The sequence below is a fragment of the Ambystoma mexicanum genome, chromosome 10 (genome assembly GCF_040938575.1).
Source record: "Ambystoma mexicanum isolate Mex_15411 chromosome 10, UKY_AmexF1_1, whole genome shotgun sequence".
Lineage (NCBI taxonomy): Eukaryota > Metazoa > Chordata > Amphibia > Caudata > Ambystomatidae > Ambystoma > Ambystoma mexicanum.
Window position 1 is genome coordinate 1,652,671,186 of NC_090932.1, and position 26,564 is coordinate 1,652,697,749.

The 26,564-nt window shown below is 47.7% G+C and overlaps 1 protein-coding gene across 2 annotated transcripts in view; it reads right to left on the bottom strand.

Moving 5' to 3' along the window:
* MMP17 (matrix metallopeptidase 17) overlaps positions 1–26,564 on the bottom strand; it is a 407,143-nt gene that overhangs the window by 96,729 nt on the left and 283,850 nt on the right. The gene's annotated exons all lie outside the window — the stretch shown is intronic.

Sequence of the window (26,564 nt, forward strand, 5' to 3'; positions counted from 1 at the left end):
TACCTGACTTTCAGAGGCGAGTCAGAGAGACAGGACCTGTTCTTCAGCTGCTTTACTGCACTCCCTTCTTTTAGCGCTAAGAGGCTGCCACATGGTGGCCTGCAGTATTTTATAAACCTCATTGTGAATAAAGTCAGATGCGGCCTCTCCTAGACAGTACAGGGCCAGGCTTCCCATCTCTCCACATATCAGTCCAGAAGCATGGGTGTGGGGGAAGGAGGAGCCAGACACTGCAACGATGAGGAGAGTCTTGAATATCTAAGGAGTGCCTCTCCAAGTTCAATTAACCACCCAACGGATGTAGTCCTCACACCTGCTACTAGAGGCACCTGAACCTTTCTACTTTTGTTGTTGTTTAAAGCGCGGACCTAGTTTGAAAGCAGCAGAGCCCTGTACAAGGTATGGGAAGCTGGCGTTTGGGCTGGCATCTTTTAACAGTAAAGGGAAGAGAGAAGGAAGGCCACCAATATTGGGGCAGTATTGAAAATAGATGGCCAATGCCTGTCGGGTCCACTGGGACCTGTTGAGTTGAAGGGGTGATGTGGCTTCCTTGGCAGGCACCCTGAAGGGAAATATCTGCAGGCAACGTGGATACTTTTGAGAGATGAACGGACAGGATTGTGGGCGCCGCGCGTCATTTTCATTGGCAGGGAACTTCAGCCTCAGTAGACATCTGCCTTAGTGACACAGCCCATACCTCATTCTGATTTCTCCATGTTGCTTTGTCGCTGTAGCTCACTTCCTGGGTGTCCTCCATGGCAGGAGCTGATCCCCGTGGGAAGCTAGAGGACTGAGCTAGCACCCTAGGTCACTGCTACATACCAGGACATATGTGTGGGTGTACAAGGCAGGCCAGGCCATGCTATGCCACCATTCTTTGATTGGCTCTGCCACCCTAGTTGCAATGGTAACCTCCTTGTGCCGGCAGCTCACCTTCCCTGCATGTCCTCCAAGCGAAGGATCAGGATTGGCTAGCTGCACCAGGCGGTCCGTGGCGCAGCCCTCAACTGCTACTATCTCTGCCTCAGCTAACCTTTCAGAAGCACTCAGGTGCCAGGTGATCCAGAAATGTCTAGACAGACCCTGGGGCTCAGCGGTAGGATGCTTGCTCATCCAATAGCTACTTCCTCATCCAAAAGCTACTCATCACGAGCCTCAGTTGGTTCCCCTGTAACCTCGGAACCACCAGGATTGAAGCTGTTTTTCTTGTAGATTTCACCACATGGCTGTATTCTTTGCACTGTCTACGATCCCCCTACTGTCTTCTCTCCTGTAACTAAGTACGCCCTATTTAACAGCGCCACGATGCCCCAGGGCCCCCTTATGTGCTTTATAAATGTAATAAATAAATAAATAAGCACCACCCAACTAAAATGGTGACAAGAATGTACAGTGTCAAAAAACATTAGTGGAAAACATACTCCTATGGCATTTTAGGTTTGGCCATTTTGGAGGTTCGAAATGAAGTGTCTTATTCTACCACCAGCTAAACGCCCCCCGCCCCCTGCCCTCCATGCAGTCTGTACTCAGATGCAAGCCATCACATGACCACCTATGACATATTGGGATATGCAGTTCTAATCGACTTGAATTATTTATTTTTGCAAATTATAAAAGGATCAAGATAAGAAACAGCGAAGGCCAGTGAGTCATTACTGAGGAAACAACTGCAGAGCCTAAATCCTCCTCCACGGAAGTGTTCCCCGGTGCAATAACTGCAGAGCCTAAATCCTCCTCCACGGAAGTGTTCCCCGGTGCAATATCCTCCTCCACGGAAGTGTTCCCCGGTGCAATAACTGCACAGCCTAAATCCTCCTCCACGGAAGTGTTCCCCGGTGCAACAACTGCACAGCCTAAATCTTCCTCCACGGAAGTGTTCCCCGGTGCAACAACTGCACAGCCTAAATCCTCCTCCACGGAAGTGTTCCCAGGTGCAACAACTGCACAGCCTAAATCCTCCTCCACGGAAGTGTTCCCCGGTGCAATAACTGCAGAGCCTAAATCCTCCTCCACGGAAGTGTTGCCCGGTGCAATAACTGCACAGCCTAAATCCTACTCCATGGAAGTGTTCCCCGGTGCAACAACTGCACAGCCTAAATCCTCCTCCACGGAAGTGTTCCCCGGTGCAATAACTGCAGAGCCTAAATCCTCCTCCACGGAAGTGTTGCCCGGTGCAATATCCTCCTCCACGGAAGTGTTCCCCGGTGCAATAACTGCAGAGCCTAAATCCTCCTCCACGGAAGTGTTGCCCGGTGCAATAACTGCAGAGCCTAAATCTCCCTCCACGGAAGTGTTCCCCGGTGCAACAACTGCAGAGCCTAAATCCTCCTCCACGGAAGTGTTCCTCCACGGAAGTGTTCCCCGGTGCAATAACTGCACAGCCTAAATCCTCCTCCGCTGAAGTGTTCCCCGCTGAAATAACTGCACAGCCTAAATCCTCCTCCACGGAAGTGTTCCCCGGTGCAATAACTGCACAGCCTAAATCCTCCTCCACGGAAGTGTTCCCCGGTGAAATAACTGCAGAGCCTAAAGTGTTCCCCGGTGCAATAACTGCACAGCCTAAATCCTACTCCATGGAAGTGTTCCCCGGTGCAATAACTGCACAGCCTAAATCCTCCTCCACGGAAGTGTTCCCCGGTGCAATAACTGCACAGCCTAAATCCTCCTCCATGGAAAAGCCATTAGGTGCGGACAACCGTTGCTAATTTTGGGGACAGAGCACGCAAATCTGAAAAAAGACCCAAAAGCCTCAAGTCTGTCAATGTATTGGTGTTTGTTTGACATTTTATTTCATTGTATTGTTTGTTTGAGTTATGTAATGAATGGTCTTATGGCAAAATTTTATTTAGGCCAAAGACACTAATACATTTTCTCTCAAATGTTTCTATTATAGGTCGTGCAAAAAAAGGGTTGGTGCTGTGTTAGTCCGGCTTAGTTACTTGCACTAACTGAAAATATGAGGCAGCGATGGAGCGATTATGCATGAGCTTTCGAAGTCCCACCGACCCCTTCATCAGATGGTGCAACTTGAAATGACTGGAGAAGAAAGACTCAAGGGCTGTTCATTCTCAGGGAGAGGGAAAAGGGAGCCTTTTAAACGCCATCGCCTGGAGGGGCGGTGTGCCTTGAATGAGCATCAGGAATTGCTCTCTCATCTGAAAGGCCATACAAACTCTTGGAAACATGTATGGGGTTGAAAGCGGTCCCCATTCCTGGATGAGAGTTGCATTAAAAAAAAAGAAGCACATTTTTACATGTAACTGTGGAATGTGACATGTTGTCAGAGACAGGCCCAGGCAGTGCTAGAGTGGCCCCAGTCATTTCTTTAAATGCCATTGAATTACAGATTGGCTGATAGGCGCTGAAAGATTATAGATTTCTTCCCTGGGTTAGAGATTGGTATTTTCTGAAACATTCAAATCTGTTTTGTAGCCATATAACTGGCAGCAAAAATGGGATCAAATATGTCTCAGAGAAAGTGTTTTGCAACCTATCACAGTAAGCCAAAACTGCAGTAAAACTTTGTGTTAATTTGCAGTTTAATATCAGGGAACCTCCGTTTAAATTACACCACGCTCTTCTCTGCACATATTTATGAAGAAACACAATCCAGACACGGCTGCTTGACAAGACACAGAAATAGGTGACAAGATCAATGTCAGTATCAATAGTGAATGCACAAACTGTACGTATTACAGCGATCATGGCAGTGTCGCAGCAGAGGCGCAGTAGCGGGTGTCCCTCATTCCCTAAACATGTGAAACTTGGCCTCGTAATAGGAGCAGAGGTGTAAAATGCCACTTTCCCTGGGCTGGCCATGAGCCTTTGGTGAACTGGGCTGGAGCAGCAGCGGCAGCGACATTCCCTGGTCATGCCTCTGGACGGCCAGAAGGGCTCGGTCAGAGTCAGTCACATGCGGGGTTTAGCAGAGTCCAGCTACTGCACTTGAGCCGAGTTCCTGCCTGGCTTCCCTGACCTGATTTCCCCACATGCCAAAAGTCAATGAAAGCTTATGAGTGACAATACTGCTCTTGGCCAGTAGAGGCCACTATCATCCCAAGTTTAGAATCAGATCATCTCTTTCATACATTTAGACTTAGACTATTTGTTTTGATATGGGCTGAAGGAAAAACACAAAGTAGAGAATACATTGTTTGATATTAGCCGCAGATTTGTAGTTTTAATTCTTGCCTTTACAATAATTTAATACAATTCACGCATAATATTCACAGTTTTACTCCATAAGAAAAGAGGGATTGGAGCCAGCATTTACATATTTTAATTTCTTTTTTATATTTGAATACTTTCATTTTAGTATTTTATTCCCTTTTGTATCAGGTATGAAAACTCCACTGTGTCTATAAGACCAGTCCTTTAATTACTTAGGCCACATGTCTCTTAAAAGTTCCTTATCTACTTGTGATTCTCAGGCTGTGCTACGCAAATCTTAGGCTCCACCCCAAATATTGTTCCGTGACTCATTAGAGCCCCCTGTCGATTTCTTATGCCACTTAAATCAGTCGTCACGTGCCAGGCAATGCTTTCAGATTGAGAAGATAATTCCGGGACTTTCTATTCTGATCTATCACACAGGAACTCCCCCGCTATTCCACAGGAAGTCCTGACATTGAACAAGAAGTAGTGCATTCACACAGGAAGCCCGTAACCACAGAGGAAATCCCACCACAGCAGAGGAAGTACCCCATCAAATAGTAAGTCCTGCCACTGCACAGGAAGCCGGACACCGCAGAGGAAATCCTGCCACCGCAGAGGAAGTCCCGCCATCAAACAGGATGCCTCGCCACCACAGAGGAAGTCTGCCACTGCAGAGGAAGTCCCCCATCAAATAGGATGTCCTGCCATCACACAGGAAATCCCACCACCACAGAGGAATTCTCGCCATCAAATAGGAAGTCCTGCCATCACACAGGAAGCCCACTACCACAGAGGAAATCCCGCCACTGCAGAGAAAGTCCCCTAATCAAATAGGAAGTTCTGCCATCAAAGAGGAAGACCACCACCACAGACGAAATCCCGCCACAGCAGAGGAGGTCCCACCATCAAACAGGAAGCTCTGCCACCACAGAGGAAGTCCCACCACCGCAGAGGAATTCCCGCCATCAAATAGGAAGTCCTGCCACCACAGAGGAAGTTCCCCCCTCAAATAGGATGCCCTGCCATCAAACAGCAAGTCCACCGCCGCAGAGCAAATCATGCCACTGCAGAGGAAGTCCCTTTTCAAATAGGAAGTTAACTGCCATTACACAGGAAGCCCAACACCGCAGAGGAAATCTCCCGTAGAGGAAGACCCACTTTAACAAGAAGTTTTTGTTACATCCACGAGGTGACGTAGGGCATCTTAATAAAAGCCACGCCCACGCGCAAGGGAGGCAGTTCCGGGCACTGACTCCAACAACGTGTGTCGTGCTTTCTTTAGCTTCGTCTGGAGCTGCGCCATTGAGGCCTACCTCCGAGGCCTACTACGTTCTGCCTCCGCACGGAGCTAGAACATAACACTGGCAAAGAGGGAAACGGGACCCAGCACATGCGCTCGGCACCCGACCATCTCATTCCTCCTGCATCGCACGACCGACCAGCTTTCCTTTTCCTTTCCTGCGAGCCGCTGGGACTGCTCTTCGCCGTGTGGGCCTACCGCACACGCAAGGCGCACGTGCGTTCACAACTGTGGACAGTTGAAGAGAGGCAGACGCCCTGTCCGCCAACGGTTTCATAGGCTGGCCTCAACAGGGACCATCAGAGGACGACGACACACGACATGGTGACCGGGACGTCCACCCCTGGGCCTAGTACGCCATCCAGAATCGCGGCGAATTTGTCGGTCACACAACCGCCAGCTCGCCCACAAAGCAACTCGTCTACAATGATTCAGCCATTCGATCCGTTCACAGATCCATCCTCGGTTGGCCCCCGTTGGCAGCTATGGCTCCAAACATTTGAGATGGCTATGGAGTGCAAGGACGTAACCTCGTCCAGGAAGATGAGATCGCACCTACTTCTGAACGTGGGGGACGAGGTGCTACGCATTTTCAATGCGCTAACCATTGCGGATGGCCAGGACCTTTACCAACTATCGAAGGACGCTCTGACGGCTCACTTTCTCCCGCAACTCAACCCTGACTATGAGACTTTTATATTTTGCACCACGTTTCAGGCAGAAGAGGAGACTTTGGATGCCTAACACACCCGGCTCAGAAAACTGGCAATGTCATGTGAGTTCACGGATGTTGAGAAAGAAATCCGGAGACAACTCATCAACGGCATCCAATCCGAGAAACTAAGAAGGTTGGTGCTGGGTGAGAGGGTTATCTCTTTGACGCACTTTCTGGAGCTAGGTCGTCAGAGGGAGCTGGCACATGCCAGGGCCGGCAAAATGGGTATGACTCTCCAAAAATTACAGCCGGCCCTCGCGTCATCCATGGTGGCCCAGGACACAAATAGACAGTCGACAAGAGATGAATCCGGTGGTAATTACACACCGCCCAGATGGCAGCCACGGATCCCGGGGCCCACGGAGTGTGGATGGTGTGGTGGACCGCGTCACGGATGGCGAAATTTCCCAGCACAAGGCAAAACGTGCGGGGCATGTGGCAGGAAGGACCACTATGCCAAGGTGTGCCGTTCTTCAGGCGTTGCACTACCGCCTCGGTCGAACCATCAGGAGAGGAGTGGAACAAAGAAGAAGAAACAGGGAGTCACGAGGCGCGTCGATGCGAACAACTCGTCGACTGAGGAAGACGGAGGGATGACATCACAGGAACCCAACTGGACCCCGGCAGAGAGCAGCGGACCAAACGAAGAAAAGTCTACCTAGTGTCAGCCCTGGATCGAGGGCGTGATACGCAGAAGAAAGGGCTCCGGAGGCGCAAATGCCAGGTCACCCTCCAAAACCAGCAGATATGGATGACCATTGACACGGGAGCCTCGGTGAACGTCATGCCCACGTCAAAACACTGCAACTGCGACCAACCCTCAAGAACACTGACACTCTCCTGTTTGTATGTGGCTGCAAGAAGCCGTGACTGGTAGTTGGCAGATTCTGCACGACCCTCAGCCACGTTGAGAACAGGCTACCGTCCAAAGTGTACGTAGTGAATGCGGGGATTGAATGCCTTCTAAGCGGGGATGCGGCTGAGGACTTAGGGCTGGTACAGTTTGTCAATCAAATCAAGGAAGCCCAAGAGGTCAAGAAAATCCTGGCGCAACATCCCAACCTGCTGAACGGGATTGGGTGCCTGAAGGGAAAGACGATCAAACTCCACATTGACAAGTCGGTCCAGCCAAGGGCCGTCAGACATCGGAGGACCCCATTCCACATGCGCGAACAGGTGGAGATTGAACTAAAAGCGTTGGAAGAAGCAGGCATCATCGAGGAGGTGACGGGGCCGACACCATGGGTGTCCCCGATGGTGGTCACAAGAAAACCCAAACAACCGGGGAAGGTCCGCATTTGCATAGACATGCGCCTCCCGAACACTGCCATCAAGAGGGAGCGCCACATCACGCCAACCCTCAACGAAATTGTGGCTGACCTCACAAAATCGAGTCCTTTCTTCTCGAAAGTTGTCCTGAAAGCAGGTTACCATCAGCTGAAGCTACACAAGGACTCTCGGTACATAACTACTTTTTCTACACATTTGGGTCTGCGAAGATACAAGCGGCTAAGTGTCGGCATATCTTCAGCGGCTGAAGTCTTCCAACAGACCTTTCAAGAATTCATCCGGGACATCCCAGGTGTCCTCAATGTGAGTGACGACATCCTGATCCACGTCCAGGACAAAGTTGAACACTCGAGAAGGCTAAAGATGCTCCTGGACCGTTTGGAGGTTGCGGGCCTAACCATCCATAAGGAAAAATGCGAGTTTTTCAAGACGGAGATATCCTTCTTTGGCTACAAGTTCAGTAGCTCTAGCATCTCGCCGACCCCCAGAAGGTCGCCGACATACAGGCCGCAAGTCCGCCAAAGACACCCACCGATGTCCGCAGCTTCCTGGGGATGGCCACATACTGTGGAAGATTCATCCGAAACCTGGCCACGTTGTCGGAACCCCTTTGTGAACTTACAAAGCTCAACGTGAAGTGGGAATGGGGAAAAGCTTGCCAGGATGCCTTTGAGAGCATCAAAGAGTCGCTGTCTGCAGAAACGAGAATGGCGTACTATGATACCGCTCTTCCGACTGAACTCTATGTGGACGCCAGCCCTGTCGGCCTGGGGGCCATCCTCATGCAGGTCACCAAAGAAGGTGAGAAGAGACCCATCGCCTATGCGTCGTGTGTTCTCACGGCGACGGAGCAGCGGTACTCTCACATCGAGAAAGAGGCAATCGCCGTACTGTGGGGGTGCCGCCACTTCCACCTGAACCTGTATGGCCGTAATTTCACAGCGATTATGGACCACACACCCCTCCTACCCATCTTCATGGGCACCTCCTTGCACCCACCGGCCAGAATAGCCAGAATAGCCAAATGGCTGCTACACCTTCAGCAGTACAATTTTGAGCTGATTTATCAGCCAGGATGCGGCAACCCAGCAGACTTCCTCTCCAGGCACCCGAGAGAGGCGACGCCACAGGAGGTTCATGTGACCGAAGAGACCGAAGAGCACATCTGCCAGGTGGTGCGGGCCATGAGGCCGAAGGCGGTCAGCATTGAGGACATTGCGGAGGAAACAGGCAATGACCCCTGCTGCGACTTGGTGAAGGATGCCATCATTTCGGGCGACTGGAAGTCATTTATGAAAAACACGCACAACAGGACGGAAGAGGCAAATGCGTTCCTCACGGGAACATTCACCATCCGCCAGGACTTGTCGATAACAGAACAGGGTCTGCTGCTTCGCGGAAATCGCATTGTCATTCCGCCAGGCCTGCACGACCGGATAGTGGCACTCGCCCATGAGGGCCACCAAGGGATGGCTCGAACGAAGGCTCGCATTCCACGGATTGACGAAAAAGTGGAAAAACTTGTCAACACCTGCCTGCCGTGTATCATAACCGGAGCCCCACCTGATCCGGAACCCATCCTATCGGCGGAACGAGGCTCTGGCAGGTGGGACACAATAAGCATTGACTTTTGCAAAATACGAGAGGGCCTGTACCTCTTGGTGGCTATCGATGACCACTCCCGATACCCCGAAGTCAAGGTGGTCGAGTCCACGGCAGCGAAAGTGGTCATCCCGGCCATTGAGAAGATGTTCGCGACACACGGACTCCCAACCACGATCACAAGTGACAATGGAGCACCCTTCCAAGGGGTGGAGTTCAAACAGTACTTACAAGATCTGAACATCCGGTATCACCACATCATGCCCAGGTGGCCCCAGGCGAATGGGGATGTGGAACGATTCATGAGAGCGATTAATAAAGTGTTGAGGCTATCGAAGGCAAATGCCAGCCCGTGGAAAGTCAACCTCTATCGGTTCCTGAGGAACTACACGGTCACCCCACACTGCACAACTGGCGTTCCCCCAGCGGATCTCATGTTCGGCACCGTCATAAGATCGTCCATTCCACATCACCCCAGCAGAGGACCGGACGAGCTCGACGAGGGGCACACCGATAGAAGGAGAATGGACACCAATGCCCACATGAGTGCCAAGAGGAGGTCGCGACCATCCAACCACCAGGTGGGCGACCAGGTGGTCATGTTACGGAACCCGACGAGGCCCAAAATGGATTCCCGCTACGAGACTCTCCCATGGACCGTCCATGAGACACAAGGGACTATGATAACTGCACAAAGGGGGCATCGTCAGGTGACGCGCAACGCGTCGTGGTTCAAGGCGTTGCCGTGCAACCTCTGGACTAATGGGGACTGTCCCCAAGAAGATGAGGATTCGCCGCTGATCGAGAACGAACCCGAGGATCACCTGGGCGAAGAAAATGTAGGTGCCAGAACATGGGAGCAGTGGAGTGAACAGGACCTGGGTGAGCCGGAGGTGGAAGGTGAGAGATCTGATGAGACTGTAGAACCCACCTCCCGGGGTGGTAGATATGGCCAGAGAGCTGCCACTCAGCCGCCATCTCGGCTCAAGGACTATGTGTGGTAGTTTGGACTTTGAAGTTTGTGAAAGGGGAATTGCGTTTCATAAGTAGAAGCCCACTCGCGTGGGTGTGTTCCGTTGTTGTGTTTGTTTATAATAAAGGAGGAATGTTACATCCGCCCTCCGCCCCGCCATGCGGTGACGTAGGGTGTCTTAATAAAAGCCCCGCCCCCGCGCAAGGGAGGCAGTTCCGGGCACAGACTCCAACAACGTGTGTCGTGCTTTCTTTTCGCTCCAGCTGGAGCTGCGCCATTGAGGCCTACCTCCGAGGCCTACTACGTTCTGCCTCCGCGCGGAGCTAGAACATAACAGTTTTGCTATCATACAGGAAGCCCCGGCACCTCAGAGGAAGTCCCTACATCAGACAGGAAGCCCCGCCCCCTCAGAGGAAGTCCCACCAGCACACAGGAAGCCCCGCCACCATAGAGGAAGTCCCGCCATCACACAGGAAGTGCTATCTCACAGATGCAAGTTTCTTGATTTCCAACACAGGTCTTGTCCATTGCAGATATTTTTATGGCCGGCGTTCTCCTTTAACGACCTCTGGGAAAGAGTGTGCGTCGCAAAATCAGAATAGAACCTTGGGATGTGTAGCGTAGGACGCCCCACTTACATGCATTAAAGTCTACGTTGCTACATTGAGTGCCTTTTGGTGTAAAAGTAGTTGGCACCCATGAAAAATGTGCTATAATTCATCCCGATAAATGGACAACCTTTCTGTCTAAAATCAGGGTGAATTGGTGTTTATGCATATTCAGGAAATCATTCTATGGACAAAAAAATGATGCAGAAACAGCCTGTGTTCTTCACGGGACACATCAAGTGCTTATTTTCTCACAGGAATGTCTGGCTCGCCAACACTCAGCAGGGTGTGAAGTTCCATTACACAATTTTAACTAATTCCAAGCGGTGGTGCATAAAACCAAAAGACTTGTGGAAAAACGTCTGGACTATAGTAGTGCAGATCCCCATTACCACCAGCAGAGGGCACTCCTACCTTATATAGAAAAACGGCTGTGCTCCTTGCGATCGAGATGGCACCTTCTGGGTAAAAGTTCAGTTCTAGTAATAATAATATATTATTCTTACACCTTTATATACGTGGGATAAATTACCCCTAGCTGTATGTTACAAGGATATTGTAAGAGGTTGCAGAGATCTGTGACCAAACAGAGGAACGAGGCCGCAGGCATATTTCCTTTATAAGGGCACGGAACTCCTTGAGATGATGTGGCATTTATAACGCGCCTGTACACAGGTGCTTCTATGCGTGACAAGACAAGGAGGGGGAAACAAGAGAGGACAAAATAACGATCTTACTAGGCCTTGTGTCATTCAGATGGTGCAAGTGCGGGTAAGAGGGAAGGGGAGAAGTGCCAGGGGCGAGGGGAGGGGGAAGTGCAGTTAACTCACAAGTGCAGCCAGCGGGTGGCTCCTAAGTGCAGAGAGAAGGGACTGTGGGGTTGCAGATACAGACCCTTAAGTGCTGGGGAGCCTGTAGGCAGTGCAAGAGCAACTGGCCATGCAGGAGCCTGGGCCTGAGTTCAGAGGGTGACCAGGTGACCAGTGAACGGAGCAGTCAGGTGCATCAGCAGGGGAGAGGAAGAGAGAAATCAGAAGCGAACAAGGAAGGCCCTGAGTGGCTTCCGGAACCAGAGGTGGTTCTGTTCAAGTTTGAGAGAGGCAGGGAGGCTGTTCCAGAGGCAGGCCCCAGCCCAGGAGATAGATCTGCCCCCCACTCTCTGCTTGGAGAAGCGTCTGACCCTCAGGGAGTTTGAGGTCGATGAGCGGAGAGCTTGAGAAGGAACATGTTTTGGAAGAGAAAGTTGGAGGTAGTGCGGTCCCATGCCCCAGAAAGCCTTGTGGATGATGCAGAGGGTCTTGAAGTTGATCCTTACAGCCACGGGGAGCCAGTGGAGAGATTTCAGAGCTGGAGAGATACAATCCCTGGGCTTGAGGCCAAGGACAAGTGTCGCAGTCCTGTTTTGGATAAGTTGTAAAGGTCGAAGAGAAGAGGCAGGACTATTTAGAAAGAGGTTGTTGCAATAGTGCTGCCTAGAGAGGACCAGAGCTCTGGAGACAGTGAGCTTCTGGGGGAAGGAGAGGACAGGAAGAATACCTCTGAGGCGGTGCATCTGATAGTTTGACTTCTTAGAGATTTCAGAGATGTGAGGAGAGAAGGAGAGGGTGGAGTTGAAGACGGCACCAAGGTTCTTAGCCTCACAGGAAGGAGCAGGAAGAGGCCCCAGGGTGTGTGACCAGAGAGAGAGAGGAAAGGAGGGAGCGGGAGTCCCCATGAGGAGGATCTCAGTCTTACCGGCATTAAGGCAGATCTCATTGGCAGCACACCATTCATGAATTACGGTCAGACTGTCTGGTGTGAGAGAAGGGGAAGAGGCAGCTGAGCTGAGCCTGAAAGGGAGCTGGGTGTCATCCGCATAACATTGAAAATTGGAGCAGAAAGTTGCGATGCTGTGGGCAAGAGGTGCCAGGTAGTGGTTGAAGAGCCAGGAAGAGAGGTTAGACCCCTGGGGAACACCACAAATAGAGAGATAGAAGAGAGGAAAGACCCAAGTTGGACCTGGGAGGGTCGATCAGTGAGAAAGGATGTCAACCAGGCTAGGGCTTGATCATTGATATCATCCAGGTTGTCCCGAAGATGATTGGGCAGGATGGCATGGTTCACTGTGTCAAAAGCAGAGGATAGATCAAGGAGACTGAGGACAGAAGGGAGATTAGAGTTAAGATGGAGAGCAAGTCTCCTTGGGTGTTCAGGAGAGCAGTTTCTGTGCTTCTGGCAGCTCTGAAGCCAGACTGGTGGTCATGGAGGCAACCAACAGATTCATTACATAGAAGGAGCTGGGAGATGACCAGCTTTTCCAAGAGTTGGCCCAGGAAAGGAGTGATGGAGATCAGGTGCTAGTTAGCCGGAGAGGATGGATCAGCCGAGGGCTTTTTTTGAAGGGAGTGTACAAGAGAGTGCTTAAGGGGAGGGGAAAGTACCAGTGGCAAAGGAGTGATTGCAGAAATCGGCCAAGGCTGGAGCAAGGTATCGATGTGGTCCTTGATGATTCTGGATGAGCAGGCGAGAACCTGATTTGATGAGACTTTCATAGATCGGACTTGTCTAGAAACATCATGGGGGTAGGGAACGGAGGAGGAGAGACGGCCTCAGACGGGTCAGGAGTGGTAGAGGAGGGGGAAGAGGATATAGAGGAAGAGAGGGTGGACAGGATGTCCTGGGTTTTAATAGTGAGATGAGAGGCCAAGACCGTGCAGAGGGCCTGGGAGGGAACAGGAGAGGTAGAGACTGCAGCAGGATTGGCCAGCTACTTACATATTTTGAAAAGTTCGGCCGAGTTGTTAGATGCGGGCTTGGATGTAGTCTCTCTTCTTAGAGAGGACAGAGTGTCTGCACTGCCTTTGGAGCAGGCGGCAGGCCAGTTTGTCAGGGGGTGGACCTGAGGCCCTCCACTTCCTCTCCGCAGCCCTATACTTGCGTTTAAGGGTGGCGAGGTCGGATCGTACTGAGAGTTGCACATGGATTTGGGCTTCAATCGGATCCTCATGACAAGGGCAAGGACATCCAGAGTGTTAGGGATAGAGAGACGAAGGTTAGAGAGAGCCATGTCAGGGTGTGAGTCAGCCAAAGGTGCAGGAGGAGAGAGAGTAGCAGCAAAAGCCGCAACTGACACACGCTTCATGGGTCGGATGACCGAGAAGGTAGGTGGCAGTGCTGGAGTCAGCTTGACCTGCGTGGAAGAGAGAGAGGTAGGAAGAAAGGAGAAAATGATCACTCCAAGAGAGAGGAGTGGTGAGAAGGTTAGAGAAGGGGAGGTCTGACGAGATCAGAACATCCAGGGTGTTCCCTGCAGAGTAAGTCGGGCCAGACGGAAGGAGGGAGAGCGAGAGAGAGAATCACAGAGGTTGTGAAAGAGTCCTGAAGAAGGGCTGGTAGCATCCAGGTCAATGTTCACGTCACTTGCAATTGTTGACTTGCAATGTATTTTTTACGTACGCTAGGGGGTATTTTATTCTTTATAATACATGGCCACACACTGTCATCCCTTTAATACCTAACCTCTTGCGTAATCTAAAAAATACATTCAAATTGATAGTACATACAATGATGTACAATCTGTTTGGCTTTTGTTAGCTTCTAATGTGTTGCATAAAATCGTTTTAGCACTTTAATAAAAATACATCCAGGCACATTTTGTTCTTTAGAATTCGTAATATGCACGCAGGTTCTTGCCCTCGCGTGTTTAACCCCAGCAGTACACAAAATAAACCTGCTCCCATAAACAGTTCCTTATAATTGAATGCCTTCAAAGTAACCCAGAAAGCTATTTTACAAGAAATAATTTGAAATGCTAGCCACAGATCTTATTAAGTGATATGATAAGTCATTTATAACGTGCCTGTACACAAGTATTTCTAGGCGCGACAAGACAAGGAGGGGTTAGAGCTCTGCGCTGGCTCAAGCAGCAGGTAGCGCAACGTCACGTAATAACTGATTACAGCGCAGCAGTGCAGTCACTTGCAGCAGTGCAGTCACTTGCAGCAGCGCAGTCATTTTCTTATTACATGTCAGTAAGGATGTCACAAATATCCTGTAATCAGACACACGTTGACATGCCTGCATACAGGGATTGCACGCTGCCCTAAGAAGTGAATCGTCACCAGGTTTTGATACCAGTCTCTAATGTTTGCACCAGTGCAAAAAATTGAGAAAATGCAATGAGCAACAGTTGTGCTGCGCGTTTCAAGGCGCAAACAGGTATGGCCGCAATTCATGTTAAAGAAAGATGTTTCTTCTAAGGAAAAATATTAAGAAGTCTGATTTTTTAACACATTTTTGCTGCAAGACATAAAAAGAGTGTTTTTGCCTCGAAGACTTACACTTTGCAGTCAAAAAGTGGAGCGAAATGTGCTCTTTTAAAATTCCTTACAGCTGAACAGAAATACATGAAACATCAGTTTGTGTGCTCAGTTTCTCAGCCTTGGTTGAAAATGCTGTGTAATTATAAATACCCAATAAATAAATAAATAAATAAATAAATAAATAAATAAATGGGTGTTAGCTGCATTTTAAGCAAGAGCTACTTTTCCTATAACCTTTTATGCTGGGAAATAAAGCGGGAAACCCCAGTTCACCCCACGGCATGAGATCTTAAGGTCTGGGAAGACATGTTTCCTGCGTTCTCTATCACGCAAGCAACGGAAGCGGTGCTAAGGGTGCCTGTCTCCTTTTAGCACAGGCGCAAATGTTTGATAGTCTGGCTTCAGGGGGCATTTACTGAGGGGTTTCTGGAGGGTGCTCCTGCTGGCCACTTTAGGGCAGTGCCACTTGGGGAAGGGTTGTCGGTGGGAGGTGGGGGGGGGGGTGAGACCAGAGTTTCGTAGCAGCACTAGGTTTTTTGAGACCACCAGTGACTAGTTTTGGGAGAATGTCCCACTTTAGGAAGGTGTGGGCAGAACTCTGCTTGCAACAGTTCTCTTTGGAATTCAGGTCGCTCTCTTCCAGTCTGCGCTGAGAAGGGGCGGGCGAGCGCTTCCAGAAGTTGAACCCCTGGAGGTATACATTTCTCCGGCCATAGCTTTCATTTCTCACTGCAGGGGACAAACCTCAGCCACTGGTTGACGTGTTGGGCTGGAACGGTTCTTTGCATTTTTACTGAGGAATATTACCACAATTGTTTAACAATTGTTTTTATGGGCGGTGGAAAGCCCTCACGACCCAATCTTATCCCCTCCCCTCCCCATATTGTCTCATCCAAACAACCCCTGAAATGTCATCAGCAGTGGCGCAAATGCAAAAAGTGTAAAGGGAGGTCCCACAAGGGCCATGTGGGGGCGGAGTTTGGAGGAGGGGCGGAGTACAGAGGAGGCGGAGTTCAAAAAGGGCAGAGCTGGCAGTTGGACTCCGGTCAAAGGAAATGTTCAAAATAATAGTTTTTCAATGGTGTAATTTCTTTCATGCTGCTTCTTTCCAAACTCTGCACTGTACATCAGTTCCACTTTAAATCACTTCCATGGCAGTGGTGCGCCCAAAATATGTTGTCATTGCCATTTTAAAATCACTTTGGGATCTCGTCACCAGAAATATGACCTGAGAGATGAGATTTTCCAATAACTACGATGGCAAAACATAAAAGTATTTCTCAATCTCCCGCTGTGATTCTGGCGTTTTACTCTGAACTACGAGGAGGACTACAACATCCAGTATTGCTGGCGGTGACTGCGCGGTCCCATGATTCTTGAGCCGTCAGACCATATAAAAATGGCAGTTCAGCGCTGAATCGGTGGCGTGGCAATCACTCGTACTTTAAATGCCTAGCAGAGCTTTTAAAGCAGAAGCGATTTATAAATCATGGCTCATTTAAGGGACTATTGTTTTGGACAAGACGCTCTCAATGGCGCCATGTTTTGCTCTAAGCTGCACTGCGTGCTAGAGCGCACAGCGCAGATTAGATCACTGAGACCCCAGCTTCGGCAAAGACACCTCGCTCTGTGTGTTATCCCTCCCTCGGCGAGACTGGGGGCTTGGTAAAGACTTGTCATAGCAGAGGCAGGCCGGATCCCAGATCCGTGGAGACTGCTGATGCCGGATCGCGGACTCGGCAGATGCGTAGCCAGGATTGTCTAACAAGTGGAGCCTGAAGCTAATGTAGTTGGGCCCTTCACAGTGACTTTAACATCTGTAATTGCCCCCACAGCGCAGCAGAGTGGGCACTTAGAGATTTTGGCTGGGCCATGCCCGCTCAAGCCCTACCCTGGACACGCCTCTGGGACCCGGCAAAAGCCGGCCCATTGACCAGCGCTGGTCATCATTGAAAGAATTGGATAAAGATTGAAACACATTAGGGAGAAAATCCGGGGTCCATCTGGTGAGGTCTGCATGCACTATGCAGTGTCTTTAATGGAAACATTCCCTTCCAAATGACCCCAGAGTCTCTTCTGTACGAACGTCCGACAGCCTTACTGACGGCTTAGGCAACTTCAGTAGCTAACTGGAGTATGTGAGAAGTGGGGAGATTTCCCACTATGCTAGTGTATCTGGAAGGCCGCCAGGGCTGGGGTGGGGACAGTCATGTGCCAGGCTCGGCAGAGCTAAAGCCAGTCACATGTCAGACTTCATTTCAGAAGCAGCATGGTAGGGGGGGAGAGCGAGTCACATGGCAGGCCCATAGGAATGGCTTAGAGACTGTCGCATGTCGAGCTTGGAGGAATAGTGTTAAATGGGCCAGGCCAAGGTTGATAGGACTGTGACAGGCTGAGTGAACCTGGAGCAGAGTCAGTCAAATATCAGACTCACTATGGCTGGCCCAGAGTTTGTGAGAAGAACAGTGTAGACTGTAGTGAGTCTAGGGGCTTCATTACAAGTCAGGCGGAATGGGTTAACGGGGTCCGCTAATGGGTGCGGTCCCGTTGTTCCCATTCCGCATGATTACGGGGTCCCCTCACGGGACCCGGGAAGGACGCCTGGTAAAAGCAGGCTTCGTTACCGGGTCCCGCGAGGGGACCAGGGAGCTAACAACGGGCCGGTCGTAATCGGTCCGTTGTTTGCTCCCTCTCCCATTCCAATTGAACCCTATGGGGCCTTGAATGGGAATGGGGAAAGTCCGGGCCCGGGTTCCCTGGGGGAGGAATTACCGGGCCCTCCGAACTCGGAATGGGCCGGTAATTCCCCATTCAGGGGACTCGGACCCGGTTTTGGAGGCAGCCGTGCCGCCAATAGCGGCATGGCTACCACCAAACCCGTAATGAGGCCCTATGTGTTGTACGCTGCAGTGTAAGTGTCCACGTTCGCCATACAAGACGAAAGAACATTTCGGGAGACAAACTCGAGTGTATTCTTAGCTAAAGAAGGTATTAAAAAATGGACATAATTTAATTGTACTAACATGGTCAACTGTCTCTTTTTTAAATTTGACAATATTATTTTCTAATGATCACTTCTAGAATATATTGTAATACACATTAGAGTGTTACACTTGTCTTACTGAGCAAAGCACATTATCAAAACTTTGAATAAAACCAAATAAATAATTTTCTAAAAGAAAGTTATGATTTCAAATTGGATACACTCTGGCACATTCCTATTGTACTCTTTAAAAATACACCTACGAGAAAGGAGAATGTGACAAATAGCACCAATGAGGATTTCTGGCTGCGTTGCTGAAAACCCCAAAACATTTTGGGAAACACAAGACTGGCTCCAGACCTTTATGTTTGAAAAATATGACTATGATAAAAGGATTGTTTGACTCACTAAGAAGATAATGCAAACCGGGTTTAGTGCTTGTTTATTTTTTCAGAACCTCATCCAAATATCAAAATGTTTGTAACCAAGAACCATCTATACTCATTTGAATAGTCTCAGGATTTGGATGTGAAGATAAAATGACTGCGACCTCCATTGCCCATTTGGCTTTGAAAGTCGTCGAGTTGGGATGGGGATGCCGGTACAGGGAGCCCAAGTGAGGCAGAATTCTAGGGGCTCAAAGGGGAATCCGGGGCTCAGGGCAAGGATGTCTGTGCATAACCATTCCCCGATGAACTGTCATCTTTAGAGAATTATATTGATATAATTCCAGTGACAAGCGCATTCCAGAAATGTTCTCAGAAGGGAGCTAAGAGTGTCTTATAACAGATTCAGAGGTCTCTAAGTGTAATTGAGGCCACAGGCACCCTTGACTATTTGTTAGCTTGTTTCTTAAAAAGCACCCCATCTTTAAACATGTTCTGGTGCCCTGGATCTTACTTCAGTTTCTGCTGCATATCAGTGCAGTACTCTGAGCTCCTGCTGGGGGCCAGTTCATATATCACTTTGCATGTCTGCTGGAGGCCCTAAGGCAGGTCTCTTTGCGATGCTTTGAAGGGCATCCTAGTTGGACCGGTCCCCTTACTGACCCACGGGTAGTATAGCTCAGAAGCAAGATGGCGCAGAACAACACAGGTTTGAATCCTGGCTCCACGCTTAGAAACCTCTTTGGTATTAAGTGTGCTATAAAATAACAACTATAATTATACTGCCCACCCCTATTTATTTTGACCCCTCCTTCTAGCAGAGAAGTGTGGCACAGAACAAGTGATTATTATGTGTTAATCTCCTGCCTCACCCCTATATGCTGCTCCAATGGGGTGACGTCTTGCTTTTGTCCTAAGAAAGTTTTGCATTCCTCAGTCACCTGTAAGAGCAGCATCTCAAGGGCCACACGTGCGTGGGCGCACTGCGTGCTGTGACCATGGGGGGTTAATTCACTAACTCCGCTGTGGCGCAGTGCAGGCTGGGTTGATCTGTGCACACACTTCATTTTACCCCTATTTTTCTGTTTTTGGGGACGGTGGAAGCCAAGTGAGTGTTGTGCATGGCTATTCTGTTTTTTTTGTGGGAGGTGGAAAAATAGCAGTCGCATATATATATATATATATAGGAAAGAGGAAATGGCGAACCGCACTCCCGCGGGCCAGGCATCAATAGCACCCTCCAAAGACCCGGACAAGATACATATATATCCTTCTGAAAATGTTTAAGTTTCCTGCAGCATCATCCAGTTCCCCAAAACACAAAAAACATGGCTCTTTCATCATACTTTCCCGACGAATTAAAATCCTGTCCTGGCTCCACCAACATCACTGTGCCACCGAATAAAATGCCCCGTCCAACGCTGGCCTCTTCCCACTGTAACGTGCTCTTCTGCTCTCAAGCTGGGTTTGATATAAGCGATGACATTTGGTGGGCGTGGCCAAATATCTGGGGGCTCATTTTCAGCCTGGTGCACCGTCAATTGAACGCGTGAAAGTCTTGCGGATTGGTTGGATGTCTGCATACCTTTAAAGGGCAAGGGTCAGCAATGTTTGGCCCTCTAGATTATTTGGACTACAACTCCCGTCAGCCCCAGCAAGCACAGTTCATTGTGCAGGATCATGGGACCTGTAGTCCAAGCATCTGGACAGGCGCAGATTGCAGTGCCCTGCCTTAGAGAGAAAGGCACATGAAACAGCCTGGGTAGTTTTATCAACGGCGGCTTAGCTAGGGGGTGAATGGGGTTCCCTGTGATTTTAACAAAAACTGTAATAACGAACACTTTTTTAACGTACTGAAAATACCAAAAAGATAACCCCCTCCAAAACCCCTGTTTCCCTAGGTTTCTAACCCTGTGCCAAACCCCTCCCCACTCGTTTTAATCTTTTACCCCACCCCCATACATATCATTACTCAAATATTCAGTATTTTTTGGTATTTTGGGTTAGGTCAAATGTTTTTCGTTATTACCTATTCGGTAATATCACTGGGTACCGATGAAAGGCTGTGTGCCAGAGTGATAGGTCTCAGGTGATGCAGTAGGGGGCATACCGGGGCACATGATTAGTACATAGGCGTCTGTACATAGGCGCCTGTTCATGACACTGTTGCCCGTGATAAATATGCATGCCGGTATTCTGCCAGTGTAAGAAGATATTAGTTTCATTCTGGCTGGGTCCAATAATATCAATGTACAAAAATGAGTGTGTGCTCACAGTGCCAATATGCCAGTATTCCCACATTAGAGCACTCATGTTGTCTTTACCCATGATGCACTAATACCACTGTAAAAAAAACATGTCCATGTTGGCTGTGCCAATATATCAGGTAATTGCACACTACTGTTAGCTTTGCCAATAAAACCAATCATGCAGTGTAAGAAGACATGCCCATGCTGGCTTCATTAATATATGCCAGTATTGCCACATAAGAACACATGGTGGCTTTACCCTTGATGCACTAATGCCACTGGAAAAACCCGTGTCCATGCTGGCAGTACCAATATATTCAAGTAATTACACACTCCTGTTAGCTTTGCCAATAAAACAATCATGCAGCGTAAGTGCTTAATACTCAAAGCTAGCTTCATTAATGTATGCCAGTATTCCCACATAAGAACACTCATGGTGACTTTATCCACAACATGCAAATGTCTCTGTAAGAGAACATGGCATTGTTGTGCAAGTTTCACTGCCGGCCCCAACTGGCAGTTTGTCCTGTCTCCTCACCATCCCCCGAGGTCCCTGCTGTGATCACCACCTCTCCACACAGCTCTGCACTGCACACTCACAGACTGGACTCACTAACACCCACACACATTCACATGCACACATATTCACATGCATGCACTCAGTTGTCACCTTTCTGGCCGAACGGCCTTGTAGCACCAGATTTGTGACCCCATTCTAGGTGGCCATCTCTGACCATACAAATCCTGGGACAATTAGAGATACAAATCTATCCCACGCAGACCTAGTTTCATCCCCACTGAAGGGAGATTGTTGTCAATGTCATTGAGTGATAAAAGCCCTGCTGCTCTTCTCGGGAGGATAGCTCAGTGGGAATGTGCTCGTCTTGAAAGCAAGACGACACAGAGTAACATAGGTTCGATCCATCCCCGGTCTGTAGTTCTAAAACCAATCCTAATTATAGAGGGCTGAGATCTGCAATCTGGAGTTTGAGCCCTGGAAATAATTCACTATTTATGTTTTTTGGTTTCCATATCCAAAAGAAAACCTTTACAAAAATTAAACCACCATAATTCATACATTTCCTATTTACAGAAGGAAAGAAAACATTTATCAATACACACAAAATCTCGAAATAAGATGAAAAATATAAAACTTTAAAGTAATCTCCGCACTCAGAATTAATTTTAAATGTATAAAAGGTACCTCAAAGAATACACAGTTTCCAATTTTCATTCATATAGTTAAACTCAAGATGAAAAGACGGTAACCATGTGAAGACAAATCAAAGACATATTACTTTGGCAGGGGACAAGATCTGATTGCGATTAAACCACATGCTGATGACCAGAACCTAATCAGTGCTAATGTTAGTGCCAACGGTTTGCCATGAAGCAAATTAAAACCCCACAAATCATAACTTTCCTACATTTCCTATTTACAGAACGAAACACACAAAATCTCTAAATAAGAAGAGAATATAAAACTTTAAACTAATCTCAACACTCCGAATTGATTTTAAATGTATAACATACTGCATAGAATACACAGTTTCCAAATTTCATTCATATAGTTAAGCTCTAGGTGAAAAGACGATAACCAAGTGAAACCAATCAAAAACGTATATTACTTTGACAGGGGACAAGACGTGATTGTTATTAAACCACATACTGATGACAAAAATGGAATCAGTGCTAACTTTAGTGCCACCGATTTGCCATGAAGCATGTCTCGCCAAATTATGTCTGGAAAGACTCGCTCAGTATTAGATACGAATTTACTAAAACTATTCAATCATCTCAATCTAATTGATTTCCAGTCCAAAAGAAGATGTCTAAGGATTTCCCTGATTTCCATGCTTTTACAGAAACAACAAGGCACATAGCCACCCTCATTGACATCCGTAATTTAGGTATTTCACCTGTTCGTAGCACACTAAAACGAAACCTCATATAGGCATTTTGCCAATTTGGATCAGGAAATCGTATTCAATATGGTTCTGGATTCCCCTTAGACTTCCAATTTGAGACCAAGTGATGATATATTGGTGATTTGAGTACATGTTCCATGGTATTTGTCCAATCAAGATTTTGCAGCAAACGCTTCACCCGCATTGGGTTTACCAGGAGATCGCCATTTGAGACTCCAATTTTCCCCAAAGCCTTTAAGCATGCTATTAGCAGAGTAGACAGCCACAGGGAATCCAGTTTCCCAGTTCTTAATTTCAGCATATAGACTATTCTCCCTTGCTAAGATTAAGTTCCTATAAAGGGAGACTCGTCTCCATTCGACCAAACTCACCAGAGAGTGCAACCCCAATTTGTATCTCAGTGCTGCCCCAGGACTACATTTCGGTAAGCAAAACGGAAGCGATCTCCCGATTTTTGCCTCAATCTTATATAAATCAAATTGTAGCCGTAAAGGAAACCGTTCCAGACCATAACATAACTTGGGAATAACTTTTAGTTTATAAAAGCAAATCAGTGGTAATAGGGAATATTTGCAGTATTTCTGAGCCATCTTTCTCATTTGTGATATCAGAAATCCAGACCGTTCCACTAAAAAATTCCAATACAAACATTTATTGCAAGTATCAAATACTGGAAAACCCAGATACCGCAATGATCTCATTTTTACAAATTTTTGTTTCTTCAGAAACCAACTGAACGTACATTGTTTTTTACGATTAGTCAGGCACATGATCACAGATTTCTTCTCGTTTATCACTAGGCCATTGCTAATGACATAGTTAGAAAAAGCTTTCATTTGTAGCTGTAGACCTATAGGCATGCTATCGTTTAATAAAAAAATCATCATCGTAAGCGCACCAATTGATTTTCCATCCATCAATTTCCGGTGAGATCATGGAAGCAGCATCTAAGCACAATCCGTCATTCGACACGTACAAATTAAAAAGAGTGGTAGCAAAGATACATCTTTGACGTAATCCATTATTTGTTTTGATCGGGTAAGAGAGTTGTCCCTCTGTACTCTGTATTAAACGTTGGATCTGCACTAGAGATCCTTCATGCAGATCAACCCGTATAGACAAAATCCCCGCAGGGATCCCCATAGACAGAAGTTTCAACGATAATAGAGCCCGATCAACAAGATTGAATGCAAGAAACAGATCGATTACTGCGATATATATATAGCAACAGCATCTTTCTACCAGGCCCTTTTTTGTAATAAGAAAAACAGGAGCCTGCCAATCTCTGTTCTCATTGCCCTACGGAAGCCAACCTGCCTATTTGACAAAATAGCGTGGGATTCAGACCAAGTCACCAATTGTTTGAGGACAAGCCCCGCAAAAATATTTGAGTCAGCATCCATGAGGGCAATGGGTCGTTATTAGCGGGGAAACTCCAGTCCCCTTTCTTGTTGACTGGAATAATATATGAAACATGACAGGATTCTGGAATGTGCCTATTCACCATGATGTCAGAAAACAGCATTGACAATGATTTTGCCCACACCTCCGGATTCGCTTTCAAAATAACATTGGCTAATCCATTAGGGCCGGATGCTTGTGACGAGATAGAGTTTTGAATCTGGATTGCAATATCTGATATAGTAAAATTGCAGTCCCATGTTTGTGTCCTCAATGCTACGATCTTTTCTGACATATGTTGTTTTCCGCATATACGCGCCCAAGATAACCTGCCGATATGTCCTCAGAGATACAATTAGATTGTACTGACACTTGAGAGGACTCATTTCTATTTATCAGTCGCCAGAAGTGTCGTGCAGTGCCATCTTTCAGAGCAATCAACATGGTTTCATTGTCTGCTTGGAGCATCTGTGCCCTGTGGCCTTTTAGCCAATTTTTCAATATCTGCTTTTGTCTACGAATTAGTGAGGCCTTTATTACCCAGTCTACGGTGCTATTCAGCACCTACCGAATCTCCTTTTTACTCAGATTTTTATGATAACTAACCAATGGATCATAAACGTGTGAACGAAAGGACTTCGCTGGCAAACCTCCCCTTAGTTTAATTGAGTTGTTAATCACTGTATTCAAATAGGCTGAAAAAGCATTGGATGTGAATAACCTGACGTCTTAATTCCAACAACATTTTGTGAAAATCTGCTAGAAAAACCCTATTCAGCTGTTCCACATTCCCATCGTGCCATGTGATTCTATTTTAGAAGAGTTGACTTCCATATGAGAAGGGTTCTTGTGTTCCACACTAATCACTGCCTCCAATATTAGGTGGTCACTCAGATTTGTATCTATTATGTTAAATTTATTACAGGCATCAAATAATCGTTGGGTAGTAAAATTGTGATCTATTGTGGCTAACCTCGAGCCATCAGACCAGTTATGAGAATCAAGGTCTTTGTGCTGAATTACATTCACATGGAAAAGGCCCTGTTAGGCAGAATTACATGCAGTACCCTTTGGGAACACTACACACAATTAAGACTACAGGTGTAAGCACAATCTCACCTTTGGTATAAGTCTGTACTACACAGTTTTGTGGTAGCAGGGCTGAGCAGCCAGGCTTATCTCAAGAGGGATGTGATCAGTACAAGGTGTTACACAAAGGGCTTGCAATCACAGTGGTTCAAACAAACACTTACCCACGGATTCTTGGTAAAACAATATTCATTTATTTACACATTTAGTTAGAAAATATTTCATTAGTAATAAGCAGCTCGATATCACACTACAATACACTACAGTACCAAACCAATAAGTTTCTTAACAAGTTAGGGGAAGCAAAAGGGGAGCAAAATGGCATTCAGTACATTTCAAAAGGGGTAGAAAGACAAAGGTTATAAGAATGAAAACATAGTTTATATTTGTACTTGTACTTGTATTTATTTCCTGTTACTTTCATAGGCAGGACAAATAGTTTCAGTTCACTACAAGAGGCAGTTCAATTCAATATGCCTGGGCCAAAGTCAATGGATCCGTGTCTTGGATAGGATAGCACAATTCTGGTAGTAAACGGTTAAGTCTTTGCCAATGTTCTTAGAAGTAGTTTGCACGAAAAAGAGTTATATGTTGGTTTAGGAGTGAACAAGACTCCAAAGTTGGGAAGGTTTTTCACAAACTTTCACTGCGGCAAATAGGATTTCTCTACCGCATTTGCACAATACCTTTTGGATGAAGAAAAGCTGTAGCTGAGGCAGTTGTTCCTGTCAGTTCCTGCAGATCTCGCTGTTCCTGAGCCTCAGTCGTGGGGACAAGAGGGAGGTTCCTGCACTGCACAGGGACGGATCCACAAGCTTGGCAAAACATCAGTTTAAGGTGTGAGTGCCTTAAAGTCCACAAACTGGTATCCTTCTCACTGGCTATCCGGTTTTCAACAGCACTCTGAAGAAAATTAGACCAGTATGGAGATGGTTTCCAGGTGGCTTGCGAGTTGGTTCTTCCCACCAGCTCAAGGGGAGAAGTTGTCATTGAAAGGCTTCTCTGTCGAGGGAGTTTCAGGCAAATCCGACCTGCAGCAGGGCTTCACCGGGCAAACCAATGGTCCAGGAGTTGCAGCAGTCGTCTTCCTTCAGCTCGTCTTCGGTTCTTTCGTTCCAGTGGTCGACTCTGCCTTCCAAGTCCCAGAGACCTGCTTTTAAACAGTTTTCTCCCATTCATCCCACCCTAGCTGTCACCCACCCAGCAGGGTGGCTGTCCTTGCCGGACAGTCAGCCAGCCAATCATGGCAGAGTGCATTCAGGTCTCCTAGGAGACTAAGCACAGGGAGATTCAGGCACCTTTCTCACATCCTGTCCACCCCAGACACTCAGACGCCAGAGGGGGGCTTCAGTACAGAAGCCCGCCAAAGGCAAATGAACAAAGGGACCATATCTGGTTTGGCGCGCAGAGACAAAATCTAGAAGGGTCTTTACAAAAAGAAATGGCGAAAAAAGTCGATTGGAACCTGTTCTTACAGAGGGGGCTCAGACGCCATCTTGAAAAACATGGCTCCAGTGGATTTCTGCTGCCGGAGCGTTTAAACGGGTTGCGGTCGGGGAAATGATGGTAATACCAATGCCACCA